Raw genomic sequence first — 15,099 nt, forward strand, 5'->3', positions numbered from 1 at the left:
AAATCACCGGAAATCCATATAAATCTGAAACGGAAGTCCAAAACATATACCTAATGGAAAAATCCCTGCACTCCAAAATAACTACCCAGTTTGTCTCGCAAACTTGGGCTAACCCAAAAATTCAGAATACCAAAAGCAGGTATCACAACCTACTCTGATACCAATAAGCCAAATCTCGAAAATCTGCAACACGAAAATCAAAACAAGTATCGCCAAACCTTGGCGCTTTGATACCAATAAATTGGTATCAGGTTATCCCAAATGTCCCAAAATACGAAACAAAGATCGTAAAACTTACGTTCTGATACCAAATAAATTGGTATCAGATAAATCTCAAAAATCCAGAACACATAGCAAGTATCGTATACCTGCTATGATACCACTAAATTTTCACGCCCTAGAGGAGTCCCTGTCCGAAGAAATTTCGGCAGCATCTCCCCTGTACGGCGGACAATCTGAAACTTCTACATAACACATATACTTCAGCCACAGGCGACTGGAATTATAATAATAAATAAAAATAATCACCACGCAGTTTATATAGATATTCAGTCTCTGGCTGTCACAACCACGCAATTAATAATAGTAATCACAAACAATAGTACTCTGACTCGAAATCCACCCTACTCAACTACACTCGTAAAGCTCAAATCTGACGAACTCACCTCTTCTGCCGTCCAGGCAGGCATGTAGTAGAATAAAATCCAAATCATACCAAAAGTCCATCAAACGGAAGGATTCCATTCAATATCCATATGTAAAATCCAAAACAAGACTAAAACAAAGTCTGATAGAGAAAAGCTAAAATAAAATAACAACTCAAAACCAGCAGATGGGGACCAGCGACTGGAACTGCTCCGGACAGCCTCAACCTGAAAATATATCAACAATGGAAGCGGGGTGAGTCCAACACTCAGCAGGTACAACTGATATGTATAATAAAACAAATAACAGACAACACCAATCATGTGTATAGTCTCCTGAATACGAGAAGGATAAATGCAACTGAAACGAAATCAGGAGATAAATGTACTAACCGGGATCAAAGTACAAAGGTAACAGGGTCGTCAGACCGTGGAAGTCATAATCCTGTATGCATGTCAATCATATGCATCCATATAAATGCAGCAAGTAAATGCAGCCATCACAAAACAATAAATGCAATAAATGCATATGGTGACCGTGCACTCTGACATCACTGCTCCTGATGAGCGACCGAGTGGACAGAATGTTGTCGGAGTACTCCTGTCCTCTGACCCCAAATCATAAATGGGGGAGCTCAATGCTCTCAACTCCCGGTACACGATGACGGGGAGGATATCTCTGCCGGCTACCACGCTGAGTCATCTGACCAACGGAGCCAAACAGAGTCCACCATCTGCCGGCTACCACGCTGCTACACTAAATGCCAACGGAGCCAAACAGAGCGGAACTAACTGCCGGCTACCACGCTGAGTCACCTGACCAACGGAGCCAAACAGCAGAACCGACACACACCTTCCTGATATACCACTAATCCATGGGTGGTGGTGTGTGCAGTACATGTAACTGGCGATGGGCTCAACCATCGTGGAGCCGACAATTGCACAGCATGCAATCATGATGCATGACACTAAGCATGGCAATCTCATGAATAACACAGTAATGACCATATAAATAATACAAAGTGTGTACCACTGGAAGATGTATCAGATAGAAGTTACAGAAATCAGATAGGGCATCAAGATAACATAGCATGTGGTTGGGTCACTACCTAAAGCATATATGATCAGGTAAATAATATGCAGTGCAGAATAAATAAACAAGCAACCATGTAACTATCATGTAGTGACCAACCGAAACAAAATGATTACACAATCACTGCTATATGTTAAACATATTATTATGCATATCAAAGACATAAGTCAAAGTACCCACCTCTGACAAAAGAAAGGTCCAAATTCTGACTCCGAGATACTCGTCTCGCGTCAAAGTCCTGTGTCAAACGATATACATACATTTATTCATCTAGAACTCAACGAATAGCTAAATAAAATCTCAACGACCAATTGGATAAAATCCTAATCAACCTACATAAACATCTCTTTCTAACACAACTAACAATCCAATCTACATAACAGAAATTCATTGGCCGAAAACACTTACACTGATCTAATCAAAATGGTGTTCAAGAAAATAACCAGCCATTCTGTGTTGTGGTGGCTGGAATCCAACAACTTCGAACCAATCGCCCACTGCTATCCAGAAGAAAACAAATCCCAAAATAAATCAATCAGGAGTTCTTACAGTAAGATATCAAATTCTCGACAGCATGTCTCACGATCTAAAATAATCAAACTACACTAAGATCTACTACTAAGACCAAAACCCAGTATCTTACCTGAATTCACAGCTAAGTGACTGTGGTGAAAGGTTGCTTGCTGTCGAATTTGAACAAGCAATTGTATCTTGATCTACAGCACACAAAAACCCGCTGTACTTCTTCCTTCAATTCACAGTCCTCACCTCTGTGGACTAAGGTCCTCTATTGCTGATCAAATAACACTATAGCCCCACTTCCTCACCAATCTGTGACCTCCCAAGATCGACTAGGGCACGCTATTGTGGCTGGAACAGAGGTTATCAGAGGAGAACCATTGTAGAGAAACGACTACCCTCGGTTGGCTCTCGTCGGCCGGTGAAGATAGCATCGACAGAAGAGAGGAGAAGAAAGTCTTCGGCGTGAACGACTGTGAACCCAAAACTAGGGCACAGAAATCGGTCGAATAGGTGGTGGTTGTGGAGACGACTACGGCAGAGAAGAAATTGGCCGGCGGAGATGCTAGGGCACCGAGGCGGATGACATGCGCTGCCGGCGATTGGCGTCGCAGGAAGGAAGATCGTCAGTGCTGTGAGGGCTCGGGAGATAAGAACAAAATGGAGGCTCGCGGCTCACTAGGGCACAAGGACGGCGTCGCTGGGTCGGCAGTACTCCGGCGGCGTCGGCTGTGTGCTGTGGTGCTTGGCATCCCGACGGCAGTGAAGAGGAGCGTCGCTGGCGAGGAGAGGGAGAAGGTAACCACCGTGGCCGGCGGTTAGGGCAGAAAGAGGCGCGAGGGGAGGCGTCGGCGCGAGAAGGGTTGGGTGAGAGTTTCGGCAGGGGAGAAGAAAAGAAAATAAAGAAAAAAATAAAAGGAAAAGGAAATGTAAATATAAACATTTCCTCGCTTAAACGGGGTAGCCTAAACAGGCTTTTCCGGGCCCCGTTTTTATCCCTATTAACTCGTCCATACGAGCTCCGAAAAATTCCTGAAAAATTTCCAAAAATTTCAATTAATATTCGCCTATTTTCCGGTATTTTACAGTGTTAATTTTTTTTAGAGTTTAGGTTAAAAAAGTGAACATTTTTTTTATCAGGTTTTCGTTGATGATCTTGGATCGATAACCAAGGTTATCGAGAATACCTCCAACAAAACACACCCTAAATGATCATGATTTGCGTATACATTGGTGTGCATGATAACAAAACACTATAAATATAGTTTAGATATTCTGCATACCTTACTCTGCACATCTCTTGAGTATCCAATTTGTTTTTTAAATTTAATTTTTTGTTATGCTTAATACTATAATCCAAATCCTACACTCAAAAGACAAACTCTTATTGACATAAGTGGAGCTAAAAAAATTCGTATTTCGCTGATGCTATGTGCTGCCCACGAATGTCGCCTAGGCTAGCATCCATGTGTGTATAGTATGTTATGCGATCGTTCGTGCCTGATTGGTAGAGGCACCTGGAATTGATCAAGGCGTCTCAATTTTATTTATTTTTTAAAATTAAAAAAATCCATAAATCGGAGCTAAAAAATATCCTATATATATATATATATATATTATACCCGTGAGTATCTAATTTTGTTTAATTTGAACATTATAATTTAACATATATAGACACTAAAGGTAAAATCTAATTAGTTTAAAATCGGAGCTTAAAAAAATAAAATAAAATAACACATGTATTTCAATTGGGGCGTTTGGATCAATTCTATGCGCTCGACAACACAGTTGTGGACTGTTCCACTACAAAAAAAACAGCATTACCGACGGAATATTTCGTCGTAGTTCTGTCGGTAGAGGCATTTACCGACGAAAAATAAAGATTCGGTGTAAAATTCGTCGGAAAATTATACTTCGACAGAATTACTGTTCCGTCGGTACATTTACCGATGGAATAACTAGTTCCGTAGGTAAATATATACCGACGGAAAAGTTATTCTGTCGACAATTTTCGCTATCCTAATCTATGAGCCCGACAACAGAGTTGTGGACTGTTTCACCGCGAACGATAAATATATAGGTGCCCATCTTATATTAGATTTATTTTTTAAAATTTATTTCTTTTAGCTCCTGAGTTAAGCCGATTAGATTTAAACTTTAGGGTTTAGGAGTTGGATTATAGTGTTCAAGCTAAAAAAAATTAAAATTAAAAAATTTTAAGTACCCATGGGGTATATTGTAACGCCCGAAAATTCTCAAAATAATTATTAGAAATATCCTAGTATTTTTATGGAATTTTAGGATATTTTTATGGAATTTTTAGAATAGCGGAAGTAGCAAAAATAAATAGAAAATGAAAATAGCATACGCGGGAATTGAACCCGAGACCTATTGGGTCCTACGACTTAAAGGTGAACTCTAGTAACCAGGAGATCGAGGTTGTTACCGTTGGGAGTAGACAGAGTCTATAGAAGAGGCTCGCAACTTCCTTTGTTTGGCTGGATATTTCCGGAGATACGTTGAGGGTTTCTCACGGATTGCTATGCTACTTACATGCCTGACCAGGAAAGGCGTGAAGTTCACTTGGACTGAGGATGGCAAGACCAGCTTCTAGGAGCTGAAGAGGAGACTAGTGTCAGCTCTGATTTTGGTTTTACCTTCTGGAGAGGACGGATATGTCCTCTACACCGACGCATCTATTCAGGGTTTGAGCGCTGTTCTGATGCAACACGATATGGTAGTCTCCTATGCTTCTCGTCGGTTGAAGGATCATGAGAAGAACTACCCTGTACATGATCTAGAGCAAGTCGCCATTATGTTTGCCATGAAGATTTGGTGACATTATTTATATGGCGTTACATTTGAGATTCTCACTGACCATAAGAGTCTCAAATATCTGTTTACTTGGAAGGAACTTAATCTCCGACAGAGGAGATGGATGGAGTTCCTGAAGGACTATGATTGTACCATTAGCTACCACCCGGGGAAAGCTAATGTGGTTGTAGATGCACTCAGCAGGAAGTTCGGAGGGACTTTAGCTTGCCACCGAGTTGTGGTCACAGACTTGATTTAGGGTTTCTCTGAGTTAGATCTTGAGGAGCAGGGACCGACAGAGCAGGGTATTCTTGTTACCATGGTTGCTCAGTCATCGATCAGGATGAAGATCCGAGAGGCACATGCTGGAGATCAGCATTTGCAGTTCATTAGCAGTCAGATAGCTTCCGGGCAGCAGACCAAGTTCACACGAGACGAGGAGGGTGTTATATACTTCCGAGGTAGATTATGCGTACCTCAGTCTCATCCGGTCTTACAGGAGCTACTTCAGGAGGCTCACCGTTCTCGATTTACGATCCATCCAGGTGGGACCCGTATGTATCGAGACTTGAGGCGCTCCTATTGGTGGAACGGCATGAAGAAAGACATCGCGGATTTTGTAGCTAGATGTCTTGTTTGTCAGCAGGTGAAGGCTGAGCACCAGAGACCTGCAGGATTACTTCAGCGGATTCCTATTCCTGAGTGGAAGTAGGATCACATTACCATGGACTTTGTGGTTGGGTTGCCGAGGACACGACGAGGTCACGACGCGATTTGGGTAATCGTTGATCGATTAACCAAATCCGCGCATTTTTAGCGATTCGGAGGACTGATCCCCTGGATCGATTGGCAGATCTGTATTGTCGGGAGATTATCAGACTACATGGTGTTCCGTTGAGTATCATTTCGGATAGAGATCCACGGTTCACGTCTCGTTTCTAGCAGAGTTTGCAGCAGGCCTTGGGCACACAGCTCCGTTTTAGTACAACTTTCCATCCACAGACGGATGGACAGTCAGAGCGGACCATTCAGACTTTAGAGGATCTACTGAGGTCATGTGTTATGGATTTCGGAGGCAGTTGGGAGGACCATCTGCCATTAGTAGAGTTTGCTTACAACAACAGCTTCCATTCGGTTATCCAGATGGCACCGTTTGAGGCGTTGTATGGTAGACCTTGTCGGACACCTGTCCTCTGGGATGAGGTTGGAGAGGCCCAGCTGTTGGGACCTCATAGAGTTCAGTAGGATGTAGAGTTGGTCCGTACTATCAGACGGAGGATGTCAAAGGCGCAGGACCGCCAGAAGAGTTATGCTGATCGGAGACGCAGACCACTAGAGTTCTCAGTTGGCGACCATGTATTTCTACGAGTTTCACCCACGAAAGGGGTGAAGAGATTTGGCCTCAGAGGTAAGCTAGCTCCGCGGTACATTGGCCCTTTCGAGATCTTGGAGAGGATCAGAGCGGTAGCTTACCGACTGGCACTACCACCGTCCCTGGCAGGCGTTCACGATGTGTTCCATGTATCGATGTTGAGGAGATACGTACATGACCCGACACATGTGCTGACAGAATTCCGGTTCAACCTGACATTACATATGAGGAGGTTCCGAGACGGATTCTCGACCGAAAAGCGTTGCGGAACAAGACTATCCGGCTGGTTAAAGTCGGATGGCAGCATCATTCGGATGAGGAGGCTACTTGGGAGCTCGAGGATACGATCCGAGTTCGATATCCCCACCTTTTCACTTGAGGTATGTGATTTATTCACCGTTCAGCATTTATACGCTTTACCTGTTGTTAGTGTTCGCTGATGGTAGATAATGAAATTTGGGGACCAAATTTTTATTAGTGGGGGAGAATGTAAAATACTGAAAATAGGCGAATATTAATAATAGAATTTTTGGAAATTTTTGGAAATTTTTCTGGAATTTTTTGGAGCTCGTATGGATGAGGTAACAGGGATAAAATTTGGGTTCCGGGAAAGCCTGTTTAGGCTACCCATTTAAGTGAGGAAAAGATTTATTTATTTATTTATTTTCTCTTTTTCTTATTTATTTTCTTTTCCTCCTCATACTGTGCGTGCCCGATTCTTTTCTCCGCGCTCCCTCTTCCCTTCTTCTTCCCCGTCGCTGACTCCTAGCCCTAACCGGCGCCGATCCCTAGCAGTGTCGCCGCCACTCCGACCCGACGCCACTGTCGCTGGCGACGCACAGAGCAGCGCCTCACCTCTGGTGTCCCAGCATTGACCACCACAGTGTAGCGAGCCCTGACGCTGATTTCCTCTCCTCCGACACCCTCTGCCCTCGTCCAGCCGCGTGCCCTAGCCGGAAACCCACGACCACCATCTCTCTCCGGTGGCCACAGGTTTGCATTCCTCAGCCATAGCCACTGCCTACTTCTTGAAGTGGTGCCGACGCCGACTTCTTCTTCTCTGTGCCCCTATTTCCCTTTGCGCTACACTGCCCTTCCAGCGCTGGATCTCAGCCTCGGGTTGCTGTGAAGTGCAGACAGTGAGTAAGGTGATCAGACCCCCAAGGTGAGCCTTGATTTGGTCTTGCATGGTTGAGCATGTACACACTGTGAATTAGACGTTTGATTTGTCTAGGTGCTGATTTGAAAGGGCTGACTTTCTAGGCAACGGTTCCACCTCGCTCCTGATAGGATTATTGGCAGCAACTTCATCTACTGTGCTGCAACAGCGAATCTTCTCCAGCTGTGATTTGAGGTGAAAATGTGTTTTATGTATGAATTGATACGTATCTAATTTGGTTATAGGATGATACATTGATGGCGGATCCTTGTTGTAGATTGAGTTGGTTTTAAATGAATCTAATGGAACGATTAGGGTTAAGACCATTAATCTTAGTCAATGGTTAGATTTAATTTTGGGTAGGCAATTGGTTATGTTAATTACGGTTTTCCCTGATTTAGTTCGTGGATTTTATTAAGCTATTTAAATTCATTTGAATTGTAGCTAAATAAAATATATCTATATGTTCGACACAGGACTTTGATTCGGGACGGTATCTCGACGAGTATCTTGATTACCGGATTGTACCTTTCTTTTATCGGAGGCGGGTACTTTTGACTTATTGTCTTTGATATGCTTAGTAGTGAAATTAACAGTTTGCATTAATTGTGTTTTCTTATTTGTTTCGGTTAATCACTGCCCGATACATGTTACCTGCTTGATTGATTGTTTGTTTGCATCTCGTATGGATACCTATCTGATTTCACATGCTCATGGGTAGTGATATAACCATGTTTTACCATGTCAGGACCTAGGTTTGATACCTTATTTGATCAGTATACCTTGATATGATTTATTTACTTTGGTGCACATTATTATATGTCCAGAGATTGATTTAGCATATTACCATGCTTAATGACATACACCATTCGCATGATTGCATGCTGTGTGAGAGATTGCTCCATTATTGTCGAGCACTTTGCCAGTTTTCATCACTGATCGGTGCTCCGTTGTGACGCTCATGGGTAGCGTGACACAGCGTGGTAGCACGTCAGTTTGACTCTTCCGGTGCTCCGTTGGTCCGCTCATGGGTAGTGTGACGTAACGTGTAGCACGTTAGAGATCCCTCCCAGTCATAGTGTACCGGGAGATGAGAGCATTGCGCTCCCCCATTTATGATTTGGGGTAGGAGTATGTGTGTACTCCGACAGTATCCCGTCCACTCGGTCACTCATCAGGGGTAGTGATGCAGAGTGCACGGTCATCACAGCCCTACCCACTCGGTCCCACTTTTGTTGTGAGTTGGCTGACTGGAGTCAGGGGTGACCATGACATTGGCATCATATGCATGATGCATTTATTGTTTATGATTGTGTTTGCTGCATTTATATGCTGCATATTGTTTGGATACCTATGTTTGACATGCATACAGATCTTCTATACCTTTCGGACTGTTTGTCCTTATACCGGGTCTTGGTTAGTACAGATTCTCTCCTGTCTACTTCGGTTTGCATTTATCTTTATTTTATTCAGGAGACTGTACGCATGATTAATGCTAGGTGTTATTTCTTTACTTTGCATATCAATTGTACCTGCTGAGTGTTGGACTCACCCCACCTCCATAGTTGTTATTTTCAGGTTGATGCTGTCAGGAGGGAGTTCCAGTCGCTAATCCCCACTGCACGTAGTGCTAGACCTCTGCTGATCATGAGATGTTATTTTAGTTTTCTTTATCAGACTATGTCTTAGTCTTGTATTGGTTTTTATTTATGGATCTTGTATGGGTTCTTATCGTTTGATGGATTTTTAGTATGGTTTGGTTATGTTTTACTTCACGCCTTCCTGGACGGCAGAAGAGGTAAGTTTGTCAGATTTGTGTTTTACGAGTGTAGTTGAGTAGGGTGGTTTTCGAGTCAGAGTATTACTGCTTTGTTTGATTATATATAACTGCGTGGATGTTTGTATGATTGTTTATTTACTGTTATTATTCCAGCCGCATGTGGCTGAGGTATATGAGATGTAGAAAGTTTCAGATTGTCCGTTGTACAGGGGAGATGCTGCCGAAATTTCTTTGGACAGGGACTCCTCCGGGGCATGACATCTTAGCTATCAGGATATCCTACTCCATGGAACAGCTAGCTCAGTTGTATCTCAAGGAGATCGTCAGACTACATGGAGTCCCACGGACCATTATTTCAGACAGAGACAGTCGATTCACATCACACTTCTGGGAGTGTGTACAGTCAGCTTTGGGCACTAAGTTGAAATTTAGCACAGCTTTCCATCCTCAGACAGATGGCCAGACGGAGCGAGTAAATCAGGTACTCGAAGATATGCTCTGAGCATGTGCCCTAGACTTCAAGGGAAGTTGGTGCAAATATCTGAGTTTAGCAGAATTTGCATACAACAACAGCTATCAGGCCACTATCGGCATGGCACCTTACGAGGCTCTCTATGGGCGGAGGTGTAGATCTCCAATCTGCTGGTATGAGAGTGGTGAACAAAAAGAACTAGAACTCCAGACAGATCTAGTAGGAGATACCACAGCAGCTATACAACAGATCCGCCAGAGGATAGAGACAGCTCAGAGCCGCCAGAAAAGCTATGCTGATACACGGCGTAGACCTTTAGAGTTTTCAGTTGGGGATTCAGTGTTCCTTAGAGTAGCTCCCATGAAGGGAGTAATGCGTTTTGGGAAGAAGGGCAAGCTAAGTCCCAGATATGTGGGACTATACCTTATCAGCCGAAGAGTTGGCAAGGTAGCATATGAGCTAGAGCTACCCTAGGAGATGTCAGCTGTTCATAATGTATTTCATGTCTCTATGCTGAAGAAGCATATCCCAGATGCCACCCAGGTGATTGAGCCCCAGCTGGTACAAGTCCGCGAAGACCTCATCTATGACAGTCGGCCTATTCAGATAATAGACCGAACAGTTAAGAAATTGCGGAACAAGGAAGTACCGTTAGTAAATGTTATTTGGCACAGTCACACAGCAGAAGAGGCAACTTGGGAGGTAGAAGCCAGTATGAGACAGAAGTACCCAGAGTTATTCTAAGTTCGAGGATGAATTTTTTATAATGTATGGGGGATTGTAATGCCCGAAAATTCTCAAAATAATTATTAGAAATATCCTAGTATTTTTCTGGAATTTTAGGATATTTTTATGAAATTTTTAGAATAGCGGAAGTAGCAAAAATAAATAGAAAACGAAAATAGCCTACGCGGGAATTGAACCCGAGACCTATTGGGTCCTACGACTTAAAGGTGAACTCTAGTAACCAGGAGAACCCAGCAGGGTCGTGCTGAAAGAAGAGGGAACCAATTATATTTATATTTGAGTTGGGCCGAATTTAACCACTTAATATAAATAGGAAATTAAAAGAAGAGTTATTGGATTTTATTCGTGACTTTCCTCCTCACCCTAACCTCACGCCGCCCCCTCCCTCCTTTTCCTCTCTCGGCGCACCAAGTAAAGGCTAGGGTTCCGCTCCTAGGCTCTAGGAGCACCTTTCGACGATGACCCCGACACGAGGACGCTTTCCTTCGTGAGAGGAACACGTGGACGCGGGAAGATCGTCGAGAAGATCGTCTCCACCGGAAAACTAGAGACTAGATTCGTAAGAAAACTAGCGCACGAGGTAAGAAACCCCTCACCTGCGGTATAAGTAGCTCTCATGTGATTGCATGCCTTAGTTTAGTAGTTTATGGATTTTTGGGCACACAGGGTGTGCAGCAGCGCACACCAAGTGCTCGATAATATGTTCAGCACAATTTAAATGCGACTTAGGCATTTTAATAGTTTAGCCTAATGCAATAGAAGCATTTAATTAGTATATGCAGTTTTACTATAGCTTATATGGACTACGGTCCAATGGGTGGGCTCCCATAGTCGCCTCTAGGTTCAGACAACCTAGCTCTAGGTTCAGATAACCTAGAAATAGCAATATAAGAAAATTCAGCTATATTCAGTATTTTATTTTAGCAGAGGCACTGTACTGGATTAGATATCCATTGGGTTGGGCTCCCACAGTCGTCCCTAGGTTTAGATAACCTAGTAAACCCTACTAAATTCGGGACTTGCAAACCCGGGTCTAGTTAGGGATGCGCGCATAGCACGTACAGTTGCCGGGCCCATCAGCAGCATTATTATGTATTTTAATCTATTTATGATAATTAGTTTTCAAAAACTCACAAATCAGTTGTGTATACAATTTAACTTCAGTACTAGCTTAGTTTAGTTTAGTTTAGCTCAGTTTATGCTTCAGCTCAGCTCTTTCCTATGATTATGTTGATAGCTCTATGATCAGCTTTTGTTATACATGCTTTAGGTGATAGTATGCCATGATTAGCTTTTGTCTTCTGTGTGTTGTATACCAGAATATCATGTCATAGCATGTTTTCAAATCATAAATTACATCGTATGCATGTTTTAGTGAGGTAGATGGTTTCTTACTAAGCTCTCAAGCTTACAGATACTATTTTCCTTATACTGCAGATAAAGGTAAAGGAAAGATGGACTAGCGGAGGCTGGAGGACAATGCGATGAAGATGTGTGTGGATGGAACTTGGAATGAAGATCTCAGGAACCTAGCAATTTGCTTTAACATTGGAACTTTAGTTTTATTCTTGTTACGCTCTTTAGAATGTTTAAATGCTATGAACTAGTGAACCATGTCATGTTAGAATGTTAGTTATTTATCATTAGGATGTTTCTCAGTCATTATTGGAGTTGTTGTATGTGATTTGGCACGAGATAGTGCTGAAATCAGACCTTAGGCACGAAATCAGAAACCCCAATCGATCAGCTGATCGATTGGGGGCTTCCCAATCGATCGGTTGATCGACTGGGCAACTTGTTTCGCGAACAGTAGGCCTCTGGATCGATCAGCCGATCGATTCAGCAAATTCTGTCGCGAACAGAAGGTTCTGGGATCGATCACTGGATCGATTGGCCAGTCTGGATCGATCAACCGATCAATCCAGAATATTGCCCCGAGCACAGTAGCGTGCTGGATCGATCACTAGATCGATCCAACCTGAGTCCCGCATACAGTATCATGCTGGATCGATCACCGGATCGATTCGACCATTCCAATCGATCCGTGGATCGATTGGGAGGGCTAAAATCAGCTGGGAAACCTGTAGTTCAGTTCCATGACCATAAGGGGAGGTAACAATGACATGAGTAGTTTAGATTACACCCCTTAGCACATGTAGAATAAAGAAAAGACAATAGTTTAGCAAAATTTTAATTAGTACAACTTCCGCATCTAGATTTAATGATGGTCAAGGATGTAGCTTAGCACAACATATTGTGACGGTCCGACCTTACAGCTTAGTTAGTAGAAGGCGGGTCGTTACATATATAATATATGTATTTTGTGTGTTTAGGATTTACAATTTAAAGGAATAAATTTTAAAAAAAATGAGATGCTTGGATCAATTCTAGGCGCGTGAATTGTTCTGCAGCAAATGATCCTTGTAAATTTCTCATGAAGGAGATCAATGATCATAAGCAAAGGAAACCGGAAATCTCCATGATCCTTGTAACGCCCGAAAATTCTCGAAACTGCATTATAAATTTTCTACGATTTTTTTGGAATTTTTAGATATTTTTTCGGAATTTTCCGAGTAGCGGAAGGAGCAAAAATAAATAGAACCGCAAAATAGCTTAGGCGGGAATCGAACCCGAGACCTATGGTTTAGGGATAATGTTAGTAACCGGTTGAACCCAGCAGGGCCGTGCTGAAAGGAAAGGGAACCAATAAGATTTATATTGGAGTTGGACGAATTAAGTCTTTAATATAAATAGGAAAATTAATCAAGTGAGGAGGTTATTTTATTTTCACCGTGACCTATCCTCTTCCAAAACCTCACCGCCGCCCACACCTCTTCCTCCTCCTCTCTCGGCGCCCAAGCCCCAAGGACTCTCGGATCATCCTCCGGTGACGACTCCAACACGAAAGAGGTTCTTCTCCGCGAGAGGAACGCGAAGATGTGAGCGGATCGTCGAGAAGGTCATCTCCACCGGAATTCTAGCGAATAGAATCGTAAGAAATTACGAACCGGAGGTAAGAAACCCCTCACCTGCAGTATAATAGCTACCGTGTAATTTTTCTGTGCATTAGTTTAGTTATATGCGTATGTTTTCGACACATAGAGTGTATTTAACCCTCCTCGCAGGTTTAGGGATTTAGTGAGTACCTTTAGATGGGTCGGACACATCTTTTCTCCTTCAGTTGGAGGTTTAGATGCTGTTGGGTGCCTAAACGTAGTCTCCCTAATAGAGAGGGGAGTTAAAGCGCACTAGGTGTTCGATTAAATAACCAGCTTAGAAAAGAATGCAACTTAGGCATTTTTATTAGCACGGTTGAATGCATTAGAAGCATCTAAATTAGTAAATCAGTTTATTCTAGCTTATAAGGGACTACGGATCCAATGGGTGGGCTCCCACAGTCGCCTCTAGGTTCAGACAACCTAGCTCTAGGTTCAGATAACCTAGAAAGAGCAATTTAGAACAGTTTAGCTATACTCAGTTGGCACTGTACTGGATTAGATATCCATTGAGCTGGGCTCCCATAGTCGGTCCCTAGGTTTAGATAACCTAGTAGCTCTACTAAATTCGGGACTTGCAACCCCGGGTCTAGTTAGAGATGCGCGCATAGCCGGGCCCCTCAGCAGCATGTTTAGTATTTTCACTTATTATATGTATACGGTTTTCAACCTTTCACAAATTAGTTCGTGAATTCAGTACAGTTCTAGCAGTAGCTCAGTATTAGCGTAGCTCAGTTTTTAGTATCAGCTTAGTTTTTCCCTGTGAATATGCATGATGACTTTATGTTCAGCTTTAGATATGCCATGATTGAATGCTTATATGCCATGCCATGCTTAGTTTATTCAGTATATCCAGCATATGTTTTAAACAGCATGATTTAAAATCATATTTGCATCGTTGCATGTTTTGTGAGGTAGATGGTTTCTTACTAAGCTTTTTAGCTTATAGATACTACTTTTCTTATACTGCAGATAAAGGTAAAGGAAAAGTGGATCAGTAGCAGAGGCTGGAGGGCAATGCTATCAAGATGTGTGTGGGCAGGAGTTGGAATAAAGATCTTTGGGATCTAAACAGTTTTACTTCAGTATTAGCACTTTGCGTTTTTAGTTTCATTATTCAGTTTTGGTTGTTAAGTGTTATGAAATAGTAAATCATGCACTATGTAGTATGCCAAGTTTAGTTTGTTAGTAATTATGTTAGAATGCTGGTTAATAGTTGTTAGAATGTATTTCCATTGATTTTAGAATTGTTGTGTGAGATTTTGGCACGCCAAAGTGCTGAAATCAGAGTTCAGGGCTGAAATCAGAACTCTGATCGGTCTACAGACCGATCAGAGTGTAGATTGTGCCGCTGGATCGGTCAGCCGACCGATCCAGACAGATACAATATGCTACTGTATCCTCTTGGATCGGTCAGTGATCCAGACATACCTGGATCGGTCTGCCGACCGATCCAGCCACACCTGGATCGGTCTGCCGACCGATCCAGCTGGGGACAGAGCG

This window comes from Zingiber officinale, chromosome 2A (assembly GCF_018446385.1).
Source record: "Zingiber officinale cultivar Zhangliang chromosome 2A, Zo_v1.1, whole genome shotgun sequence".
NCBI lineage: Eukaryota > Viridiplantae > Streptophyta > Magnoliopsida > Zingiberales > Zingiberaceae > Zingiber > Zingiber officinale.